Below are 21,474 nucleotides of genomic sequence, written 5' to 3'. Positions count from 1 at the left end.
CAAAACCTTAAATATGAAGGTCAAAAGATGCAAACAGCAACTGTATACAAAATCAAAAGCAGATTATCATCTTATTTGTGCTTCACACCAACCCCCCCCCCCAATTATTCTGATTACAGGAGAAGTGCATCTTTCCAAGCAGTTTATGAGCAACCTAGAACTAGCTGCATCCACATACAGTGGTACCTCTGGTTATGCACTTAATTCGTTCTGGAGGTCCGTTCTTAACCTGAAACTGTTCTTAACCTGAAGCACCACTTTACCTAATGGGGCCTCCCACTGCTGCTGCGCCGCAGCAGTGCAATTTCTATTCTCATCCTGAAACAAAGTTCTTAATCCGAGGTATTATTTCTGGGTTAGCAGAGTCTGTAACCTGAAGCGTATGTAACCCGAGGTACCACTGTACAAAGAAACCTCCACTTCCTGCTTTCAAAACATCAAAGTAGCTTTGAGAAAACATATGGTGCATAGAGGCCAAACAAGAAAAAGTCACTCCTAAGCGTGTGATGCCACTTGCATCCTCCAGGAATAGCATGGATTGTAGGAGAACTCCCAAACTGCAAACCTGGTTGCATATCTCTGACCAATCTAGATCAGCTGTTTCCTAATCCATCTCTCTGTCTTATGTTGTTATCTGGCTAAAATATTGTATCTACAGTTATGCAAGCACCAGAATAGGAACTTCTGGCTGTTTGCTGGGACATTCCATGGAACTCACAGAAATCACCACCAACTGTGAATATTTGTCAACCACAAGCATTTCTGTGGAGACAATACAACTTGCAACTAAAACTTCCACATATGCTTAAAGTATGTGCTATACAGTATTAGAAACTCAGATATAAGCTAGGTGCCAAATGTGGTTACAGTTGCCATAACAGAATACCTAGTTGCCATTTTTGAGCCAGGTGGCTCAAAAGTCCTATTTTTTTGGTTCCTGAAATTCATTCTAATTGTACATAAAATTCTATTCCACAGGTTGTGTTGCTCGAGTGCAAAACAGTCAAAATCCAAGGATTCCCCAGGCATGCACCTCCAGATGGTGGAGACGTCATAGAATCATAGAGTTGGAAGAGACCACAAGGGCCATCGTGTCCAACCCCCTGCCAAGCAGGAAACACCATCAGAGCACTCCTGACATATGGTTGTCAAGCCTCTGCTTAAAGACCTCCAAAGAAGGAGACTCCACCACACTCCTTGGCAGCAAATTCCACTGTCAAACAACTCTTACTGTCAGGAAGTTCTTCCTAATGTTTAGGTGGAATCTTCTTTCTTGTAGTTTGGATCCATTGCTCCATGTCCGCTTCTCTGGAGCAGCAGAAAACAACCTTTCTCCCTCCTCTATGTGGCATCCTTTGTGGCACCATCCTGGTGCTTGGGCAGCTTCACTTGGTTGCAAGTGACTGACAGCCAAGTGCAAAATGTGCCTGGAAAAATTTTGAACACTGGTGCTATGTGTAGAAAAAAAAAGAGTCTATAACCACTAGGCTGGCCATCTGAGCGGTCAAATAATGGAGTTGCTCAAATGACTAGTCAATATATTGCCAAATATTTTAAAATCATAAACAAGTTTGATAGGTATGCATGTTGTTTCAAAACAATGAATTATTTTATAATATTTCTATTTCATCTTTCCCCCAAGCAGCTCAAGGCAGCATAAATTATCCATTTAGAATGCCAACCACACCGTGAGGTGCAATACTGACCCAAAACTGCCTAATCAGCTGCATGACTGATTTGAACCTGGTCCCTCTGATCTTAGTCCAACACTATTAGATAGCAGCCTTCGCCACTGATGACTACTTGCAGTAGTGTTTGGAGATACCTGTTGCTATAGAAGGTGGCCAAAGACAGAAACTTTGATATGGTGACAGATTTACCACTTACTGATGCAAGGCTAGGGGGCAAGCAGTCCTTGCTACAAAATGAAACTGGAATGTTTGACTGCAGTCAAGTAACAGGCAGTCAGGTGACAGGAAGAAAAACCCTAATATCCAGTTCAAACCATTACAGCTTTAGCAAGTACACAGTGTGGGTCTGCAGGATATACCCACTAAAATTTAGCCTGTAAAGCAGCCCTAAGGAAGGGGAAGAAGGGATAGCAAATGCAAAGCAAGTGAGCCACAGTCTGCATAAGGTATCAAATAGCACCTGTTGACATACACTTTTTCTAGTCTGAGTGGTGCTACTGGTCCATAGATTTACAGAACAAGTGGTACTGCTTGGTGCATAGTGGATCAGGTCCCAAAATCTTTTAAGTGTCACAGGTAAGATATTATGTCAAGATGACTAACTAAAAGGGAAGGGACTCAATCCTGATGACAAGAAGGATCTATTGGGAAATGAATTAGGGGTAAAGGACCTGAACAGGAACTAAGTTGTGATGATCTGAGATAGGGTGCAAAATAAATTAATCCATTTATCTGGAAGATCTGGATAGGAAATTTGTTGGCTTGAATTCTGCAAAACTGAGATTCTAAAATCTGAATTGGAATATATATACATACAATACATGCACATATACTGTAGGAAAACTTTATGCGAATTTGTATCTATGGACCATGCCACAAATCTTTTAAGTACCTTGCAACACTCATGCTACAGAGACCCCGGCAAGTTTTCCTGGAAAGAAAATATTGACAAAGCACACCATAACAGTCATTGTAATGCTTGCAGTCTCATGGACAACAGCCCCTAAACCTCTACAAACAAGAGGAATGGGAACAAAACCAAATGGACAGTACTGTTTGGGAACAAACTCTGATCAGAGCTGTGCAAATGTGATTAATGAGATTAATGTGTTTGAAAATAGCAAGGTTCACTGACCCCACCACCACCAACACACCCAGAATCTTACCCTACCCATTGGTTTCATTGTTAAAATGGAGGGATTTTCTTCAACAGGGAAGAGGTAGCATGGATATCCTTGGCACACCAAAACTATGGCTAATAATGGCTTAGCATGAATGCATGATCACGCTGGTTCCCAAGAAGGCAACTGCGGCCACTTTGCTCTTCTCTGGGCTTTTAAGTCAGTGCAGGATGGCAGCAGTCAAGGTTTGGTCTGGCATGACATCTGAACCCAGGATTGTGGGTAAGGTCTCTCCTCCTTAACCACAATCTGCAATCATAGGACAGACCTTGGCTACAGTAAGTGTGAGGTCCTAATGAAAAGCCACCACATTTGCATGGTCATGTTAAGTCACATTTTGGCTTACTGAGATGTAAAGCAGGCAAGGCCTGGTTTTCACTAGGACAGCCCCTTTCCCTCACTATAACTTTGGGCTCTACCTTTCTCTCCAGAATTCTACCATATTCCTCCTTTCATTGTACTTGCTTCTTCGTCAGTAGTTATTCATCCAGGCATAAAGTTGCTGCCACGAACAACTGATGCTAACTCTTATTTAAAGCTCGGTCATATTTAATATTTACATTAAACCAGGGGTCGGCAAACTAAGGTCCATGGGCCGGATCAGGCCCAAATGCCTTTAGGATCCGGCACGCGGACTGTCCGTGGATTGGCGTGGGGATTCTGTTTGTTTGGGCTGCGCCATTTTCCCCCTGTGCCATTCCATCCCCCTGCCTTCCTCACACACACCACGGCGGTGCTTCCTCCCTCCCTCCTCCTGGCTTCTCCCTGCCCTGCCTAGAGGAGGAAAGGGGTCTGGGCTAAGCTGGCTGAACGCCATTTTAAGGAGCCCCTCTCCGGAGCCAGCCCTTTCGCACCTCTCATCTTCCCTCCGCTGCCGCCACCCTGGTGCTCCTGTGGGCCAGAGAGCAGAACGGATGAGCTCGCTCTGCCTACCCAACAAGAAGCAGCAGCAGCCCCAGGGAAGGTAATCGCAGCGGCTGGGGCTGGGGAGGAGGACTACTTGCCCCCCATGCCTCTTCTTCCAGCTTTCCCCCACTGGTGCCGCTTCTCCAGCCTGCCACAAGGTCTGAGGGACAGTAGACCAGCCTGCGGCTAATTTTTTTTGGCAACCCCTGCTTTAAACCATCAATTCCTGTGCTTCTGGCATCCATAGATATACAGCAATTTAAGCAGACCTTAATCTAAATGAATATCTTGTTTTATTTAAAGAAATTGTAACCTGCTCTTCAGCAAAAACAAAATAAAACAAAACTCCTCCCAGAGCAGGCTATAGATCACTACAGTCCTTGCCCTCAGACTAACAATCTAGTACAGTGGTACCTCGGGTTACATACACTTCAGGTTACATAATATGCTTCAGGTTACAGACTCTGCGAAGCCAGAAATAGTACCTTGGGTTAAGAACTTTGCTTCAGGATGAGAACAGAAATCATGCTCCAGCGGCACGGCGGCAGCAGGAGGCCCCATTAGCTAAAGTGGTGCTTCAGGTTAAGAACACATTCAGGTTAAGAACAGACCTCCGGAACGAATTAAGTACTTAACCCGAGGTACCACTGTTTGCAAAAGCAAGAACCTTAAGTATCATATTGGCATTTCTTTTTGCAGCTCATTGAAAAACAGAAATCCTGTCTATGTAGCGTACAGGCAACATAGAAACTGAAAACTACTCTTTTCATTGAGTAAAGAAGAAGCTACTAAAAAGCAGTTTTTCTCATATCTCCTCCTGCACCATGTGCATGCATGAAAACATGCCATAAGCAGTCACATCCACGCACGCGCATGCACACATGTGCACAGCCACAAATTTGGTGAACAGCCTTATTCTCATCTGGGTACCCAGTCAAGCACCCGTTTTAACCATGTTAAGAATAAGTAGGAGTATCTCTTCTCAAAATTATAACCTAAACTCTGCAAAATCAATTCCAGCTTCTAATGACCTCTATAGATTCTGCGCTAAAATTATTTGGCAAAAACTTGTAAACTAAAACAATTCCAACTCAGCACTAACTTGGTCAGTAGGCTTGTGCTGCATATAATAAAAGTTCTTATGAAAAATATATAAAAAATATATTTAAAAAGTTCTTATGCAAAATATCTAAAAAAGCAGACTGAAAATGTTTTTGCTATGGCTCACAACTGCAAAGAAATAGATGCAAAGTTTAGCATATATGCTACTTATTTCTAATGCAGAATGTGACTAGGTAGGTTCCCTTGACCTTATGTAACTATCAACTTCCATTGTGCAATTTAAAAAAAATTCCTTGGCTTTTATTCACATACTCCCAGCTGATCTTTCCTAAGACTTTTATTTATTATATTTATATCCAGTACTTAATACAAAGATCTCAAGGCAGTATACATTGTTCCTCACATCTAACATTTAATCCTTACAACAACCAGTAAAGTGTGATTTACTGGACAAAAGTCACCAACAGAGCTTCATGGCTGAGTGCAATTTTAAGCCAGTGTCTCCTGAATCCTAGTCCCACACTTTAACCCCAACAATACACTAGGAAATAATAAAGTTTGGCTAAATCATCATCTAGTTATATTTACTTGGATAGAAAAAGAGTAACAAATGTTTGAAAAAACTAACCTGTCAGCTCAAGTTTGCCAAGAATTATTGAAAAGGCATTGATCAAAGTTTGGAAATATACTAAACCTCTTCAGGTAATATAGTCTCTGTACCATTAGCTGTATTAATCCCCATTAGACTGCTGTAGTAGACCATGCAGGATTTTCCCCCCATGGTTGGAACACACCATTTATTTTTTATTTGCATTTTCAAAAACAGGAACATAGAGCATATTTAACCCCCTCCCCTCCCCCACTTACAACTTCGTAGCAAATACAGCATGTATACATATACCATATGACTTCCCTTCCACCCTTTTCCTGGTTCCTTTGCTTTTCTACTACTCTGCATAATTCAACTCTTTTTAATCATTGTTTGTTATCTATCAAATATTTCAACTCTGCTGGTTTTACTCAAGACCTGCTAAGCTATGTGTTTGTCTATACTGGTTCTTGAAATAGTCAATAAATACTGCCCATTCCTCATCTTCATTTTCTTTTATCCCGTTCGTCAGACCAGCCAGATCAGCATATTTGAACACTTTACATTGCCATTCTTCCTTAGTGGGTACTAGACTTGTTCTCCACCTTTGTGCCAATAATATTCTAGCTGCGGCAGTGTCATATAGTAGTACACTCTTTTCTTTTTGGGGGACCTCCATTGTTACCATCTCCAAGAGTTTTTTTAAGTATCTTTTTAAATCCATTATATATAGTTTCCTAATATGCCTTAATGATTTTACAGGACCACTATATGTGAATAAAAGATCCCTCAATTTCATTACACTTTCAACATATACCTTTTTCTTTTTTTAGACATTTTTGCCAATCTGGTGGGTGTTAAATACCATCTGTGGGTCATTTTCATCATAATTTCTTTTAGCGCATAACAAGGTGTAAAATTAATATTTATTTTCCACAACTTTCCCCATAATTTATAATCAATATTGTGACCCACATCTTGTGCCCACTTAATCATGCTCGATTTCACAAATTCCTCTTTAGTTTCCCACTCCAACAGCAGTTTGTACATTTTTTATAATACTTTTATATTTGTATCTTTTATACCTTTTATAATGGTTTCTACCAACCCCATCCTTTCTAACAGTTTTATCATAAACCGGCAGGAGACGTTATCAAAGGCCTTTTCAGCAGACCATGTAGGATTCTAAAGCTGCCCTATGGAATGTAATAGAACTGGTTAGTCGACCTTTCAATAAGTGAAGAGAAAATGTTAATGGCTGTACACTAGAGAAGTGGCACGTGTATTATCCCAACTTGATTACCCGCTTCAGGCTAATGTTACCATAGCTAAGATGCAGAGCCTCCAGATACGGATGGACTCCCAGCATCCCTGTGAGCATGCTCAATGGTCAGGAATGACAGGAGTTTTAATCCAATATCTAGACAGCCATAGGTTCCACTCCTGGTGTAGCAACTGTGGAATACAGCTGGGTCTGAAGCAAGCATAACAGTAAATGAAGTTTTGAAAATCCTCTTAACCTGGGCTAAGATGGGACAGAATTTCCACTTGGAACTACCCTGATATCTAGCAGATATCTAGAACAGGCAAATGAGTTCAGCAGAGATGAAAATATGCTACCTTGTTCATGTTCAGAAAAACAGTCCCTGAATGACAATTCCTTTGCTACCTAGTTTATCTATTCATAAACCCAAGCTAATACTGACCACTCTCCTTCTGAACTGGCACATGAATAATTCCTGCTACAGAAAATACCACCTGTACTCTGCAGAAATAGCCAAGAGAAGGGTGGGGGAGGAAGTAGGTTTAACATTAACCACAGGCAAGTTTAGCATAAGCCTCTTACTGGTAACACAGCAACTCCCAGAGATTCTTTCTACCAAACACGTCACTACTAGTAGTAGGTCCAACTCAGGTGTCAAGCAATATCCTTAAAAGTGCCACATAAAATTGGGCAGACATGGCTATTAACCTTCAGGTACAGTAGTAAGAGTACATGAGCCAGGAGGGACTCTTGGGCCCATTAATACATGCTAGCAACTGACAACTAAGCTTTTTAGAGTCACAGCAACTTAGAAGCAGCTTCCACAAAGACTCAGCAAGGGCTCCAAGGTCCTTATTCCATTCAGAATGGTTAAACAGAAATCTGGAGTTAAATAACCAGTCTTCAGGCTCTGCAGTTTGGCAGGTGCTTTACTTCCAGGCCCTGAGGCACAGAATAGTGCCTATTCTCAAAGCTTCGCAGAATCTAGTGGCAGGAAACAGGGCAAGCAGGAAAAAGGGGCAAAACCAACTCAATCCTACTGGATCCAAGAGCAAGGATTAGACAACACAGTGAAATGAAAGACATAAATAAAGAAGACAGGTCAGCCTCAAAAGCCAGAAAGGAATCAATCTCTAGGTAGAAGGAGCTGTCAGCTACACAGGTAAGTAATAATAATAATAGTAATAATAATAATAATAATTTTTTTATTTATACCCCGCCCTCCCCAGCCATGGCGGGGATCAGGGCGGCTAACAAACAATAATAAAAACGAGTTGAATGAATACAACTTAAAAACAAGATTAAAATACAACATTAAAACAATTAAAATCCAGCCTCATCACAGGAGGAGAAAGGAGAAAGGAGAAAGAAAAAAAGAAGGGGAGGGAATAAAATTGACTCCAAGCCAAAGGCCAGGCGGAACAACCCTGTCTTTCAGTACTGTAGTGAGAGCCTTGTTTCCATTGGGATGATGGTGGCGGATGAAGCTTGATATATGGTGAGTAGCCTGCACTTATCTATACCTTTGGCTGTAGTATGTTAGGCAACAGGTAATACCATCAAGGATTATTTTGATTTGGTAATTGTTAAGGGTTTAAAGATTAGGAATTTTGCAGTGTGAGTGTAGACTCACATCCCCATACCCCTACATTATACCTTGTGATAGTTACAATTCCCTTTTTGTAATAATAATAATTTATTATTTATACCCTGCCCACCTGGCAGGGTTTCCCCAGCCACTCTGGGTGGCTCCCAACAGAATATTTAAAACATGATAAAACATCAAACATTAAAAACTTCCCTAAACAGGGTTGCCTTCAGATGTCTTCTAAAAGTTTGATAGTTGTGACTTATACCACTGCAAAGCTATAAGGTAGAGGGCAGCAACCTAAGGCCCATGGGCTGGAAACAGCCCATGAGGGTCGCTTAACCGGCCCATGAGCCACCCCCGAACCGAGCCTCCAGCTCAGCGAGTCCCTGCACACTGCGCTATACCGGCGCAGCATGGCGTGGGGACTCTCTTCTATGGCTCCGGAAATCGCTTCTGCGCATGCCCAGATGCCGGAAATTGCGTCTGTGCATGTCCGTGGCCCCGGAAATCGCTTCTGTGCATGCCCAGACACCAAAAATCGTTGTCTTTTTTTGGTGCAGGTGCGATTTTTGGCGTCTGGGCAAGTCGCGCTGTGCTGGTCCGGCCCACAGAGGATCTCCGCAGGAGTGATCCAACCCATGCCCAGTGAGCCTTGCCAACCCCTGCTTTAAGGTATATATATGTTTCCTACAAACATTCCCAATCTTAATACTCCAATATAATAATAATTTATTATTTATACCCCGCCCATCTGGCTGGGCTTCCCCAGCCACTCTGGGCGGCTTCCAACAAAATATTAAAATACAATAGTCCGTCAAACATTAAAAACTTCCCTAAACCGGGCTGCCTTCAGAGCAAAGAAGTCAACACTGTGGGGAAAAAGTTGTTTATTGCTTTTGTGATGTACAGTCAGGGAAAAAGAAAGTGCACCCTCTTTGAATTCTGTGGTTTTACACATCAAGACATAATAGCAATCATTTGTTCTTTAGCAGGTCTTAAAATTAGGTAAATACAACCTCAGATGAACAACAGCACATGACATACACTGTGTCATGATTTATTCAATGGAAATAAAGCCAAGATGAAGAAAACATGTGTGAAAAACTAAGTACACCCTTACTGTTTCCAAAGGAATTAAGAGGCTAAGCAGCAGACAGGGGCTGCTAATCAAATGCCCTTCCTTAATTGATCATCAGCAAATATGCCCACCTCTATAAAAGCCGAAGTTTTATCAGTTTGCTGGTCTGGAGCATTCAGGTGTGTTTTAACACAATGCCAAGGAGGGAAAACGACCCAATGCTCTTAGAGAAACAATTGCTGTTGCCCATGAAACTCAGAATGCTTCTAAGGCCATCTCCAACCTATTTTAAATCCATGATTCTACAGTGAGAAAGATTATTCAGAAGTGGAAAACATTCAAGACAGTTGCCGATCTTCTCAGAAGTGGATGTCCCAGAAAATTCACCACAAGGTCAGGCCATGCAATGCTCAGAGAAATTGCAAAAAAGAGTTATATCTCAGGCTCTACAGGCCTCTGTTGTCATGTTAGATGTTAAAGTTCATGACAGTATAATTGGATAAAGACTGAACAAGTATGGTTTGCTTGGAAGGGTTTCCAGGAGAAAGCCTCATCTCTCTAAAAAGAACATGGCTGCATGGATTTGGTTTGCAAAGTTGCATCTGAACAAGCCACAAGACTTCTGGAACAATGTCCTTTGGACAGATGAGACCAAAGTGGAGATGTTTGGCCATAATGAACAGTGCCACGTTTAGCAAAAACCAAACACAGCATGTCAGCACAAGAGCCTCATACCAACTGTCAAGCACAGTGGTGGTGGAGTGATGATTTGGGCTTGTTTTGCAGCCACAGGACCTGGGAACTTTGCAGCCATTGACTTGACCATGAACTTATCTGTATACCAAGGTATTCTACAGTCAGTTGTGTGGCCATCTGCCCAGCAGCTGAAGCTTAGCTGAAATTGGGTCATGCAACAGGACAAGGATCCCAAACACACCAGCAAATCTTCAACAGAATGACTGAAAAAGAACAAAATCAAGGTGTTGCAATGGCCCAGTCAAAATCCAGACTTCAACCCAACAGAAATGCTGTGCGGGACCTTAAGAGAGCTGTGCATAAATAAATGCCAGCAAACCTCAATGAACTGAAGCAACATTGTAAAGAAGAATGGGCCAAAATTCCTCCATAACTATGTGAGAGACGAAACAAAAAAAAATTCCTTCCAGTAGCACCTTAAAGACCAACTAAGTCAGTTCTTGGTATGAGCTTTCGTGTGCATGCACACTTCTTCAGATACGTGAGAGACGGATAAAGGCCTACAGACAACAATTACTTCATGTTTTTGCTGCTAAAGCTATTGAATCATAAGCAAATGAATCATAAGGTGTACTTTGTTTTTCACATGTGGCTTTTCCATTTTGGCCTTATGTGTTAAAAAAAAATCATGACACAGTGTATGTTGTTCATCTGAGGTTGTATTTGCCTAATTTTAAGACCAGCTAAGGAACAGATGATTGTTATTATGTCTTCATATGTAAAACCACAGAATTCAAAGAAGGCGCACCTTCATTTTCCCCACGTATAGTGTTGGAAACCTATTGCCTCAACAGCTATAAAATCAAGTTCACATTCTGAACTACTGCACAAGCTGCTAAAATCCTGTGGCACCTTGAGGACTGGAATGAAGCTTGTAAACACTCTTACTCCCCTGCTGCCTCTTGAATCTGCCATAAACTATGAGAGATAGCAGCAGCATGACGTGAAAGACTTGGTCTGTGAGGAGCTAACAACTGACTGAGTATGCAGTAATTTCTGCACTGGGATTATTTCTTCAGAGAGATACTGAAATCCAGAGATTCAACAGGCAAGGAGAAACTTGTATACACCTTTAATTATCCCTAGCAACTCTTGTCTGTTTTACTGTATTGTATTTAAAACATTTTGTAAGTTGCCTCAATAACTTTGGGCTGTGAACAAGGTAGAACAAGGTAGAAGCCTCTCAAATGAGCAAAATGCAGGTGCTAGAACTTCAGTAAAAGAGAGCATAAACCTTCCAAACAGCAGTGAGCCTTGAGGAATAGAGGGCAGAAAACTTGCATTGCACCCTTTTTCAACAAAAGGAAAATTTAACTCTTAACAAATGCTTTCAGGGAAATAAAAAGTGGCCCAGTGCTGGTATCTTCTATCCATGGCCAAAAGCATGCTAAATGCTTCTGTAAGTTCAAAATGAGTTCAAGAACCTGAGTGTCATTACCCCAACCCAGTCAGGAGAAATCTTTTTGTTCCAAGGTCTTCAAAGCCTCAGGTTCCCCAGTGCTATTGGACTTGGAATCAATGGGGCTACTGTCCACATATCAACCCCCACACTTGCACAATGAGCCTTAGTTTTTGACACGATGGTTTTGTGTTTGCTGTAAACCCAACCCCCACTCTCCTACAGGATTTGTTTCTATGGTAAACCCAGCTAGTAAGGGAAGCAGTTGCTATATTAACCTCTAGCTGGCTGCAAAGCTTCAGTATTAGGCTGAGCATCAAGCTGCATGAAGGTTTTTGTGAGAGCCAGGAATACATCATCCCACACTAACCACAGTAGTTTACTCACTCAGCTCAAGTTGACAGTGAGGTGCATTTTGACTGAGAGGGTTAATCTCTTCCTTTCTGCAGCTTACAGCATTTTAGCTGCAGGTTGCACACAGCAGAATTGCCACAAATGCAAGCCTGAGAAGCGAGCAGATTGAAAACCTCCTACCTCCCAGTATACCATTTCATCATCAATGCTTGAAATGAATTGCCCACTACGATAAAATTATAAAGGCAAACCTGTTAGCCTATCAGGCTCACACTGTATTGTAAGATAGCAGCAAAGAATAAATGAATCTTTTCCCTGAAATAACTGCAAGATTCAATACAATTAAAAGATTAAGAAAATACTATCCTTATGTGAGTTTTAGCCATACAGTACAAGATCCAGAAAGACAGAGATCATGTTGACTATCTACAGTGTCTATTCCTGATCAGTAAGCCTCAAAGCCTCATTTGGTGCCATATCTTATGTGCAGTGCCATTAGAATCACTACACCCTGAGGGAGGGATTGCAATTCCAAGGTAATGCCTGCGTCTTATGTTAGAAGACATATTTGTATCCTGCCCATCTTCTTTGAGAGGTTTAGACTAAAAACTATCCACTTAAAATTATTTTCACTTGGGATTTGCTAGCCATATCTGGCAGAACAGATAGTCCCACAGAGGTATCAGAATGTTCCTTCTACACTAATTTCTCTGGTTATATGCTTAGGGTACTGGGAGCAAGTGAGAACTTTTGTTTTGCTTTTCACAGTAATTACAGGTGAAACTCGAAAAATTAGAATATTGTGGAAAAGTTCACTTATTTCAGTAATTCAACTTAAAAGGGGAAACTAATACATGAGATAGACTCATGACATGCAAAGCGAGATATGTCAAGGCTTTATTTGTTATAATTGTGATGATCATGGCGTACAGCTGATGAAAACTGCAAATTAACAATCTCAGAAAATTAGAATATTAAATGAAATCAGCAAAACAAGGATTGCAAATAGAGCAATATTGGACCTCTGAGAAGTAGAAGCATGCATATGTACTCAGTACTTGGTTTGGGTCCCTTTTGCATCAATTACTGCCTCAATGTGGCGTGGCATGGATGCTATCATCCTGTGGCACTGCTGAGGTGTTATGGAAGACCAGGATGCTTCAGTAGCAGCCTTCAGCTCTTCTGCATTGCTCGGTCTCATGTCTCTCATCTTTCTCTTGGCAATGCCCCATAGATTCTCTATGCGGTTCGGGTCAGGCAAGTTTGCTGGCCAATCAAGCACAGTAATCCCATGGGCACTGAACCAGGTTTTGGTATTTTGGCAGTGTGGGCAGGTGCCAAGACCTGCTGGAAAATGAAGTCAGTGTCCCCATAAAGCTCGTTTGTGGAAGGAAGCATGAAGTGCTCCAAAATCTCCTGGTAGACAGCTGCGTTGACCCTGGACTTAATGAAGCACAGTGGACCAACACCAGCTGATGACATGGCTCCCCAAATCAACACAGACTGTGGAAACTTCACACTGCACTTCAAGCATCTGGCATTGTGTGCCTCCCCATTCTTCCTCCAGACTCTGGGTCCTTGGTTTCCAAATGAGATGCAAAAGTTGTTCTCATCAGAAAAGAGGACTTGGGACCACTGAGCAACAGACCAGTTCTTTTTTTTTTAGCCCAGGTAAGACGCTTCTGATGTTGTTTCTTGTTCAGAAGCGGCTTGACAAGAGGAATACGACATTTGAAGCCCATCTCCAGGATCCGTCTGTGTGTGGTGGCTCTTGATGCACTAACTCCAGCCTCAGTCCACTCCTTGTGAAAGTCCCCAACACGTTTGAATGGTCTTTTCTTGACAATCCTCTCCAGGTTGCGGTCATCCCTGCTGCTTGTGCACCTTTTTCTTCCACACTTTCCCCTTTCGCATAACTTTCCATTAATGTGCTTCAATACAGCACTTTGGGAACATCCAACTTCTTCTGCAATTACCTCTCCTAATTGAGAGTCTCAATGATGGCTTTCTGCACAACTGTCAGGTCAGCAGCCTTCCTCATGATTGTGCTTCCTACTGAACCAGACTGAGAGACCATTTAAAGGCTCAGGAACCCATTGCAGGTGCTATGGATTGAATAGCTACTGCACCTTTACACAATATTCTAATTTTCTGAGATTGTTAATTTGCAGTTTTCATCAGCTATACGCCATGATCATCACAATTATAACAAATAAAGGATTGACATATCTCGCTTTGCATGTTATGGGTCTATCTCATGTATTAGTTTCACCTTTTAAGTTGAATTACTGAAATAAATGAACTTTTCCACGATATTCTAATTTTTCGAGTTTCACCTGTATACCATCATTGCCAAGCTCAGAACACTCTTTGATCACTTTCCTGAGACTGAAAGGCATGGCTTCACTCCGTCTTATAGCAGGGAAAAGAAACCAGAACAAGAAAAACTACAGGTTCTGACAGTAGGGGTTTGTTTTCTTTTACTGCATGATCACATACTTCAAAGGCTAACAAATATGGGCCATGGGTATTTTAAAGGCTGAACACAGCTTATGGGTCAGTTCATATCTCCACTACTTCAATGTGTTCAACTGCATTCCAAATATTCCATTAACCAGTCTTCACACTCTGCCAATGTACATGAAGTTCCACTGCCATCTTATAATCCCATTATTTTCTGTTCTATCCACAGTAATGCCAATCCCTGCTTGAGGGTTCCTCTTATTTATATGTTGAGTGTTAACACAAGTGCATGTTAAACTGCCTTAGAAATGCAGTATCATGTAACTGCAGGAAGGAGACATTCAGATCTGTGCTAAAATTGGGTTTTTTTAAGTTGCCACCTTAGAACTTTTGATTTAACCACCCAGTTGGCCCTCAGCTACAAAGCCCATCTGCCCTAAAGTAATGAAGAATTCCACAAGTTCAGAAGTCTGTCTCTGACATTCATGGCCACCGCAGAGTCTTTTTGGTTTTAGACAGGTTCCCACTAGCCCAAAAGCTCAATGCTGGGAGCAACATAGCTTAAGAAGGCCCTGAACAGCAAAATGCTTGCATACCTAAAAGCCCTTCAGATGCTGCTGGCTTTTCTCAGAGGTCTCTGGTGCTACACTCTTCAGCATGACATTAAAAATAACAAAGCTCCTTTTTACACTGACTCTGGATACTAATGGAGCTGTCATTTAAACATATTATACAGTTCAGTAAGGCCAAACACTTCAAAGCCAAATGGCATTTCTAACATTTAGCTAGCAGCTGCTGTAAATCTCCAGCTCCATTTTTGCTGAACACAAGCACCCAACCCACATTGTGGCTCAGGTTACTTTACTAAATCTCACTTTGCAAATGAAACCTGAAATACAAGTGTACAAACCAACTTCCCTTTCTGCACTAAGAGGCAACACGCATCATGGACTAGTCACTACACAGAAGCAAGTGATGGCTGTAATTGGCAGCTCTTCCCTGTTCTGTTTTTCTATCTCCCTTACCTGGTATGCCTGCTGCACTTGTAGAATTTCTTCCACACCCTCTTTAAGGAGGAATGTAGCAGAATAGAACAGGATCAGAAAATATCCATGACCAAGTTACAATGTACAGACAACCTTCCTAGAGAAAATAATGCATAAAACCGGAAGACACCTGTGACAAAATAAGTGAGGCCATGTCAGGCAACACCTTTTGCTGTGTACTATTTAAGTTCCTGAACTAAGTGCAGCTAGGGGTCAGCAACATGCAAAGCTAGGAAACAGCAAATCCCAGTTGTTCAGGTTTTTCTCTGGAGAATCTCTGGATTACTCACCTTAGCAGCTGCTACTCAGCCTAATACAGCTAGCTCTGATTGCTCTCACCCCACCCGCTACTACTTTGTGAGGGGATTAAATACACAACCTCCTACTTTTAAAATGTTGCATTCAGTGTGACGTTTATCCTTCTCAAGCACAAGTTCAGTGTTCATATGGCCATCTCTCTCTCTTTGTGATCAGCAACTCCTTCTCCCTAGCCACTTACTCCAATCTGAAAGTGGCTGGCTTCGGTCAGTGAAATACTATATAACTAATGATACTGCCACCAGCCTTTGCATCATTGAATCTTTCAGCAAGGATCTAATTAAAGACAGATAACCAACAACCTCATGGGACGCGGGTGGCGCTGTGGGTAAAAGCCTCAGCGCCTAGGACTTGCCGATCGAAAGGTCGGCGGTTCGAATCCCCGCGGCGGGGTGCGCTCCCGTTGCTCGGTCCCAGCTCCTGCGAACCTAGCAGTTTGAAAGCACCCTCGGGTGCAAGTAGATAAATAGGGACCGCTTTCTAGCGGGAAGGTAAACGGCGTTTCCGTGTGCAGCTCTGGCTCGCCAGAGCAGCGATGTCACGCTGGCCACGTGACCCAGAAGTGTCTTCGGACAGCGCTGGCCCCTGGCCTCTTGAGTGAGATGGGCGCACAACCCCAGAGTCTGGCGAGACTGGCCCGTACGGGCAGGGGTACCTTTACCTTTAACCAACAACCACAGCTCTGCCCAAAATACTGTAAATGGGTCCCTACTCCTAGACAGTTCTTGAGCTTCGAAACCAAATATTTATCACAGGCATTGAATAGCCACTGGTTTTGGAAGGGAAAGACTGTGTATTGTGTAACAAATTCTCTTTGGGAATAGCATAACCACCATTCAAACACTACCAAGTCCCACAACTCACATCAAATTTGCACCAAGCACGACTACTGGCTACACCACCCACACACTTGGACGCAGGCCACACACTAATCCCAATTGCAAGGACACAGCTTTCCAAGAAAAGGAGACACCTGTTGCCTTTATGTGCACTACACAGCTTGAGCCTGGCACAAGACAAAGGAGGCACTGCTCCTTACAATGCAAAGGCTATTCATGGGCACAATGATCCCCTAAGAAGCTCCTTCAGCTCATTGGCATTGGGTGCTACTTCCAAACACAGGAAAACCTGTAGAACCATCCGTCATACCTACTGGCTGCCACTGGCCTCTCTTACAGAGAAGCTCTTTTAACTCCAGCCTCAGTTAGCCACCTACAATCCTTTGCAGCCTGCCCTCCCTCCAGCTTGCCATGCTTACAGGCAACTTATTCTGCCATGGGGTTTTTAGAACAGATTGAAAGGGGACTTGCAGAAGGGCGAGACTGCCTCTCAGGCCCAAGCAAGCCAATTTGTTTCCTCCCTCTCAATTTGTCCCTTCCCTGGGAGGAAAAGAACATAGCTCAGTGACCAGCAGCTGCCACTCAGTGCCAAGCAGGCATTTGGCTGATTAACGTCCTGTGGCCTTTTAAATGCGTTTGTGGGAGGGGGACATTGGTTTGTTTTTATCTTATTACCGGTATGTTTTCTGGTGCTCTCATTTTGTATTTCTGTGTTGTGAATTCCCCTAGGATTTTCGGATGAAGGGCAGCATACAAATTGAATTAATAACAATAAGCAAAACTGAGCCAGATAGACCAATGGTCTGACTCGCCACAAGGTAGATTTCTATTCTCTTTTAGGGGCACCAGCTGGCAAAGGGCGAGTAACCATATTCACAACAGCCATGCTTTTTATTTTAGATATATATATTTTAACTACATACACCCATCAGTGCAGTGCAGCAGCTAACCAGGACTTCAGGGTCCAATTCGCTCACCTTATTTGCTGGGGCTACTCGCGCCACGGGTGAGAGAGCCCTTTATTTCAGCCCAGCCTACCTGGCAGGGCTGCTCTAAGGGCAGCTTTTCGAGAGCCGCGCGAGTCAGGGGAGAGAGAGAGGCGGAGATAAAAGGAGAGATACGCCGCCTCAACCTTCCCGAGGAGTAAGAAAGGCAGGGTCCGCCGCAAAATGACTGTTAAGTGATTAAATCCACCTTGGCGGAGCAGGGGGAGGGGCGCTCGAATCCCTCGCCAGCATGTGCCGCCCGCCCCCTTCCCGTAAACGCCTAGCTTAACAGGAACAGCATTAGCAATATTATTAATTATTATTATTATTATTATTATTATTATTATTATTATTATTATTATTATTTTACACCCCCCACACACCCTTGAGCCTGAGGGAGCTCGCCGGCGCATCGCCTCAAGGAGACTTAAGGGAATAAATGAGCCACCGCCGGGGCCATCTGGCCACAGCCCGGGAGGAGCGGTCAGTTTCGACGCTAACACTAGCGCCCCCGCCGCCGACAGGGATGGGGGCCAGCCGGTCACTCGCCTCCCAGGCTACCCTGTGGGGCGCGCACTCCCCCCGCCTCCCCGCCGTCTATTTCTTCACTTACAACAGGAGAGGGGCTTCTTTTTTCAAAAAGGGATCCTCCTTTACCTGCCGCGGCGCCTTCCCGCATCAGCGGCAGCTCCTCCCACCCGCCGCCCAGTCCTCCCTACCCTGGCCGGGCCCCTTATCGCACAAAGCGAAGCCACCCGCACGGGCGGGAACGCCGAAGCCCCGCCTCCGCAGCCGGCTTCGTCCAACTGGAGGACCGGCCCTCCCCGCTCTGTCCAGTCGCGGGAGGCCCTCCCTCAATGCAAGCACCGCCCTCCCGTGTGCCGAGCCTCCGCCCAATCGCCGCGCGAGCTCCCTTTGAGGCCTGCCCCCCGGCCCAATCGCAAGCCCGCGCTCCCCTTACACATGTCCCGCCCACCGGTCCCGAGTTCGTCCAGGAACCAATCCCAACCCCGCCGCAAAGCCGCCCCGCCCTCCTCCTCCAAGTCCCACTTCCGATACTCCGCTTAGCGCTAAGGTCACTGTCCCTGCTTCTCACCTCAACCTCTGTCTACTGACCCACCGATTGGCACCGCCCCTGCCACGTCAATCAATATTTTTCCTCCAATGACCGCCTGCGCCTCTGCAATTGCTAGCGCTTATCGTCCAATAACCCTGTTGCGTGCTGTGTCCGCAGACCGTTTCCCCCCACATTGGATGCGTATTAATGCAAAAAAAAGGGGGAGAAAGGGGGGGAAAGGTAAAGGGACCCCTGACCATTAGGTCCAGTCGTGAACGACTCTGGGGTTGTGATGCTCATCTCGCTTTACTGGCTGAGGGAGCCGGCGTACAGCTTCCGGGTCATGTGGCTACCATGACTAAGCTGCCTCTGGTGAAACCAGAGCAGCGCACGGAAAAGCCGTTTACCTTCCCGCCAGAGCGGTACCTATTTATCTACTTGCACTCTGATGTGCTTTTAAACTGCTAGGTTGGCAGGAGCACCCCATCGCGGGGATTCGAACCGCCGACCTTCTGATCGACAAGCCCTAGGCATACACACAAGCTAATGGGAGATGGTTGCCACCTTTTATCGTTTTTGCACAGCTCCTGTGCAACTGTTAGACAGCAAGCAAATAAATCGAGAGATGCAGTTTCCCCCAGGATTCATTTGCAAGCCTCTGGAAAGCTTGACCTGTGGAACTTCTTCCTGCTATACAGCTGTTTGAGGCACTGAAATCGCCATGAAGGTGGGGCAGGGGAAAGATGGCAACTCCAACCCCCCCCCCCCCATCCACTGAATCATTAAAACAGGCCTTGCTGCCTCCTGTGCAATATGACTCCAAAGTCCAATTATTGGTGCTGTTAATAAAGTTTCAACATGAAGCACTTCTTATTCATAGTGCCACCCCTTCCACCCGACATGTTTATCAAAAGCATTTTTATCCCATTTCTTCATACCAAAACACAAATACCATAACATAGTTGTTAACTTACAGATTTGAAAATAAGGGACCAGCAGCCAAAATAAGGGATTTTGGCTTAGCTTATAGAGAAATCCCGCACTCATGGAGCCATGCTGCTTTGGCTGCGACTGACTGTGTTTTGCAGGGGGTTGGACTAGATGATCCCAAGGGTCTACAACTCCCACCAGAGAAGAGTGGCAGACAAAATTGATGTACAGGTGGCAAAGCTTACAGGCAGAATTAGAAAGCAGGAAGAGGACCTCTTTAATAAGGAATGGGGAAAGTTTATAATTTATTTGAAGAGCTATTGGAAAGAGTTACATACATTGGTAGGATTGACAGAAAACTTGTAGTAAAAATTTGAACTATGGATGGACAAATGACTTATAAAAATAGAGTTATGAAAGGGATGCAGAGGGGGAAATCACTACATTAAGATGCTGCAGTGGTTGGAGGGTATGCTAAGCAGCACATCGGGGCTGTCACCGTCCTGGCGTAAGGAGTTCCATCGGCCCTTTCCTGCCCGAGAGAGAGGGAGAGAGACTCTCGCCCACGCTGCCCCAACCCGGCATGAGGCGGTTGCGGTGCCGCCACGGCCGCTGAAGCGCCACCCTTCTGTGTCCCTCCCCAACCCCTCATCTTCCTCCTCCCTCAGGCTACCTCCTCAGTCGCCGCCACCGCAGCCCCCACTGCCACCTACGGCTTCCCCTGGCAGCGCGGTGGACGTCTCTCAAGAGCGGAGCTGCCTGCCCGCCCACCGCCACCCATCTCCTCACGACGCACCCCTGAGGGGGAAAAGGAAGAGACGGAGATGCGACAGCTTCTGAGCGCTCTCACTCGAGGCGGAGGACCCCGAGCCGCTGCTTCCCTCCCGAGCCGGGCAAGCATGAAACCCAGGAAATTTAAGGGACATCATCAATCTGGGACAGCAGCAGGGATAAGGGAGTTTCCCGCCAAATAAGGGACGGTTGACAGCTATGTTCCAAAACTCATAAGTAAATCGGGGTGGGGGTGTGTGGATACTCAACTCTAAGCAAGAGCAAAGGATCAGGCAAAACATCTGCAAAACACATGGCTCAGGGCTGGTACAAGACATTTTGGCACCTGAGGTGTACCACAAAATAGCACACACCTCCCTCCAAGGAATAAGGGATGAGTGAAGGTCTACACTGGGAACAAGGGGAGAATAAAGACCAAGATCTGCTGCCCCTGTGGATCCTGCCACCTGAGGCGGTTGCCTCGCCTTGCTTAATGGGTGGCCCGGCCTCTATATGGCTGAATTGTAAAGACCCTGAGGGACCAAGTACATTCTCCAGACAGGGGTCACAGAGACAGGAATGAACAATTCCATGAAAGATAAAGCTATCTGGGGCTATTAACTGAGATCTTAGTGTTTCACTCCATCGTTGGAGGCAGTATGCCCCTCAGTACCGGAATCACAAGTCATCAGAGCCCTCTGGTCCTGTCTGCAGTCTTCCAACAGGGATCTGTTTGTCCACTTGAAACTAGGGTGCATAACTAGAAAGGTCTTTGGCCTCAACCAGCAGCCAGGCTTTCCTTAAGTTATTTAACCTGCAGCCCCACATCTTGCAGGGCTCATGCAGTGGTGGGCCATACAACACTTTTTAATTTTCGTTTCTGTTTTTGGATCGGGTCTTCTGCTTTTCAGATCTCTCTCCTAAACACACAGACACTTCCTGCTGAAGAGGAAGGGCAGATGTGCTTCCCAAAGAAACCACTGCAGAACGCCTGATAGGGAACTAGAGTCGCAGAAGGAAGCCTCTCAAGTTCCTGACTCAAAGAAGGTGGCAGGAAAAGATTAAAAAGCAAGCCAGAGCAGGTTCACACAGTCCACGTTTAAAGCATGGAGGGGAAAAATAGGCAAACTATCCCCATCCCCACTAACCCCCCTGGCCTATCACCCACTATTCCAACACACAGCACAAAACCT

At 44.5% G+C, this 21,474-nt stretch overlaps 1 protein-coding gene across 20 annotated transcripts in view; it reads right to left on the bottom strand.

Moving 5' to 3' along the window:
• Nucleotides 1-21,474, bottom strand: part of DLG3 (discs large MAGUK scaffold protein 3) — a 111,732-nt gene that overhangs the window by 16,217 nt on the left and 74,041 nt on the right. Inside the window, exon 1 of one of the 20 annotated variants that reach the window (XM_083722804.1) lies at nucleotides 18,137-18,289. The exons of 18 other annotated variants lie outside the window; for them this stretch is intronic. The gene's annotated coding sequence lies outside the window, so the exon portion shown is untranslated. Of the gene's footprint in view, nucleotides 1-17,514; nucleotides 17,687-18,136; nucleotides 18,290-21,474 lie in introns of those variants that run through there. One more of the 20 variants, XM_083722805.1, reaches the window with a different exon arrangement.

This window comes from Podarcis gaigeae, assembly GCF_964106915.1.
Source record: "Podarcis gaigeae genome assembly, chromosome: Z".
NCBI classification, from domain to species: Eukaryota; Metazoa; Chordata; class Lepidosauria; order Squamata; family Lacertidae; genus Podarcis; species Podarcis gaigeae.
Note: the sequence above shows the minus strand (reverse complement) of the source record. Positions and strands in the feature narration are given on the sequence as shown.